The sequence below is a fragment of the Adiantum capillus-veneris genome, chromosome 17 (assembly GCF_014529385.1).
Source record: "Adiantum capillus-veneris isolate H3 chromosome 17, ASM1452938v2, whole genome shotgun sequence".
NCBI classification, from domain to species: Eukaryota; Viridiplantae; Streptophyta; class Polypodiopsida; order Polypodiales; family Pteridaceae; genus Adiantum; species Adiantum capillus-veneris.
The window spans coordinates 76,676,073-76,680,223 of record NC_140947.1 but is presented as its reverse complement, the minus strand read 5'-3'; the positions used below and the strand labels follow the sequence as shown (position 1 = coordinate 76,680,223).

The 4,151-nt window shown below is 39.7% G+C and overlaps 1 pseudogene; it reads right to left on the bottom strand.

The window, feature by feature from the left end:
* Positions 1-3,045: 3,045 nt before the first annotated feature.
* Positions 3,046-3,915, bottom strand: LOC147437512 (uncharacterized; annotated as a pseudogene).
* Positions 3,916-4,151: the final 236 nt, after the last annotated feature.

Genomic DNA, 4,151 nt, shown 5'->3' with positions numbered 1-4,151 from the left:
ATATATGTACATGCATATATAAATATAAATATAAATAAATAAATATACACACACACACACACTATTAGACCTAAGTAGAGACTAGTAGTGCCAATAGTATAGTGGCATCTCAGCACAATCTCAATCATGGTAAAACCAAGGGTACATTGCGGTAATCCATACAAGAGTGGATCAAGAATCGCAATACCACAATTAAAAAGGGACTATACCCAAGAGGAAGCATTCAACTATCGAGTGCTATGCTTCCTTACTTAGTGCCTACAAAGATGCATATATGTACACACTTAGTACATATATACATATCTACACACTCATAGATAGAAGTATATACAAAAAAAGTAATATATACACCTCTATCTACACCCTCTCTTCTTCTCTCTCTCTCTCTAATCGCACTAATCTTTCTTTTCCTCTCTCCACACTCTCTCTATACTCTCTATATCTCACTACCTACCGAATCTCTACACTCTCTCTCTATCTATTATTCTCTTTACTCTCTCTATCCACCTTATCTTTACACTCTCTTTATCTACCTAATCTCTCCACTATCTCTCTCTCTCTTTGACCATAAATCTCTACCTAATCTCTATATCAAAATAATCTCTATAGTGTGTCTCTAGCTACTCTATCTATCTAAATAGTCTATACACTCCCTGAGTCCACTCTCTTAACCTTCCCTCTCTACCATCTCTCTCTACAACCTCTATCTCTCTCTACTCTATCTCTAACTATCTCTCTCTAATCATCTCTACTCTCTATATTCTCTCTCTATCCTCTTTCTATTTTTCCCTCTCTCCAATCTAAGCTACACTATTTCTCTCATTTCCTCTCTCTAATTAACACTTTTCCTCTCATTCTCTCTCTTATTAACACTTTTCCACTCTCTATCTTTTCTCCCTCTGATCAACTGAAAAATACCACTTTTTTTTATATCAAAAATTTCTTTAAACTCTCTTTTTCATTTTATATTTTAGATATTGTGTGTGTGTGTGAAGGAGAGAGAAAGGAGGAGGGGTGTGATCCTTGAGAGGCAGATATGGGGGAGGCCTCGAGTTTGCAGATGTGATGGCAAGACAAAGAAGAAAGCCCCCCTCATATCTTTCCTCCTTAAAAGCCCCCCAAACCTATTTTATGGTCTAAAAAGCATTTTTTGACCTATAAAAGAAAAAACGTACACTTAAAAACCTATAAGAATTTTTTTTTTCAAAAAAATCAAAACATCACTTTCCACCCTCCAAATTTCTCCCAAACTTGTCCTATGGCTAAAAAGTGATTTTCTCTCTCTACACACCTTTTTCTAAGCTTTCCATTGTTGCAACAACCACATGTACCCTATTATCACACATTCTCTCTCTACTAGCTTTCTTCCACCTCCATTGTAGCACCAAGCAAGCGCCTCCCCCTTCTCTTCCCCCTGTTCACCACATATTTTCACACCAAGCTAGCTCCTCCCTCTTCTCTCACCTCCATTGCAACATGAAACAAGGTCCTCCTCCTACTTTCATTCACTCACACTACATGAAAACCTCTACTCTTAAAGGCAACAAAAAGATAGTCTCAAAGGATCTATACGCCACAACAACAGGAGGTGTAAGAGGTGAGTGGGTGTTGCAAGGGTTCACCTCCAACATAAGGATAAAATAGTAATGAAACTCTCCTTGTAGCTTACATTCAAAGCTTGATAGCATCTTCATCTCTAACTTTATCGTGCTAGAGACAAACAACCTTTTTATGGCTTTGAACACCTGGGGCTTCGCACCTCTATCATCAAAAGTAAGCAAAGTTCATCATACCATTATTTTGTTGGTGGCTTTGGTGCACTATCTAGTGTTTTATAGCATGCGATTGAGTCTTATAGTGCAAGTAAGACTCATTGTGTATGGAGAGTTTTCCAAGCTTCTCATTCTAGTCTCTTTTTTGTATATTATTAGAATGATATCATTTTATATTTTATCCCTTTGTGCTCACAAAATTGTGTTTACTATAGAGTCAACTTGTTTTGAGGGGAGAAATGCAAGCAACCTTGTGCAAATATGGTAGTGCTGGCATTATACAATGGGTGTTTTTCCCACACTGATCTCAGCAGCTTGAGGAAGACAGGCTTATCTCTAACATCCCCTGGCACACACGGGACATGGGTAGCCACATCTCACAATCTTCTTGGCTAAACACATTTGTAAGAGTACGGGAAAGTTAAGCAAAATTAATGACAATACACACTGGTAATTAGCATGAGGCAAGAAGAGGGTCAAACATATACCTTTGACCACTCGTTTACAACAATATGGCAAGCATGTTCTTAGAAAGTGCATTAACTTTTCTCTTCTACAACATGACCATTTCATAATATTTGCTTGCCTGAACAAATTTACAAGCACATCCTCTGCATCTGGCATGTGTCCGCACACCAGAACTCTTGACCCAGACAAATACAAATGGTCTCACCTCTGCTGGGAGGTGCAAAAACTACATCTTTGGTGGTGGTTGGTTGTATCTCTTCAAGAGCACACCATTCACATCAAATACAATCAGCCACTTGCATATACTCGTAACATCTTTTGGGAGCTCTGTGTTAGCTGATTTTTCCTTTAGCCACCACCCCGGGGGGTTCACTATATTTAAGACTATTATATCACGTACGTTCAGGCTCTTTTTCTAAAATCCCTATTCAGTGAATTTTCTAGGAAATATAATGAACCCTTTTCTTTTAAATTCTGTAAATTTTTTTGAGATTTGTAAAAAACATATCCTTATGTAAATTTATTTCTATAAGTTTTAAGGGATTGAAATACCCTTCTGTTGAACTCACGTGATAGGTTACATACTATGTAAGGTGAACCCCTCGGGGCCACCACGGATCAATTTCTATAGTGCCAATAATATTTTGAGTGAATTAGCACACAATGAAGATCCTATAACAACTTACTTATAGGGTCAATTAAAAGATCAAAGGGTCAAATTCTACCACAAGAGAGCACGATATAAGAAGGAAAGTGTAACATGTACATAAAACATATGGTAATAGATGGAGACGAAAATATAATGTCAGCACATTACATCAAGACATAAATTGTCAATTAATAGTGTAGGCATAAGATAAAGTTTGCAAGCACGGGACTTGTTGGCACATCCATGGACTCGCTTTCTTCCTACTGCATACAACAAGTCCGACAAGGTGAAATCACTTGGAAATGTCAGCATTGCGCCGGCCACCTTCTCTGGATCAATAGCATCCACGTCCACACCAATCGGATCAGTCACATTATCTTGAACTTCCCTAGTTTACATATTTCTGAGCAGTCCCACCTTTAGCACCATCCTCACTATTGTCCTCTCTTAACACCACCGGCCAATCCCTTGACATTGTCTTCAACAACACCATGCCCTGCCACGGCCTCAGCTGCAGTTAGCAGCACGTTGTCAATTGCACCCTGTTCATCAAACTTGGTTTTCTCATCCTGTGGCTTGTTGACGTCCATTTTAGAGGCCTCAACAGTATTCATTCCAACACTATCCCGGCCGTCAACAATGTCCCTCTTCTCCATAGAATTATCCACCCCTTGGCTTTCACCCATTGTGTACACATCTTGCCCCTCCACTTTTTCCTTCCTCCAACCAGATTCCAAGTCCGCAAGGACTTCTTGAACTCGTTCCATACTGGGAAGGTCCTCCACATCCTTAACAGAAACCTTTGCTGGTCCTGCTCCACCATTCTTCACACCCATCGTGTCTGCTCCTTGCACATCTTGGCTTACAGCAGTCACATCTTCCTCATTTTCACAATCACAAATGACTCGCTCAATCAACATCATAATCCAAAAGTAGAAAGCATCAACATATTGAAAACAGTACCAACTTACCCTTTACAGTATAATGACCACTGATATATGCTTTTTCCACTGTAGGAATTACCATGCCACACCCCTCTTTCACACATGTGCCACTAGTGTGCAAAAGTGCACTAAAGCAGAGAGGGTGGTATTGATGCATGCACTCTAACATGAAGCTTCCCACAACATATGCCGCCTCTAGATACTCCCCACATGCAACACATGTGCCAAACACATGGAATGCTCTGTCAATACCTACAAAGGGTGGCGTAGGGTAGAGGGTGAACCTCTTTCCCGGCTTCACTTCCTTGAGCATCCCAT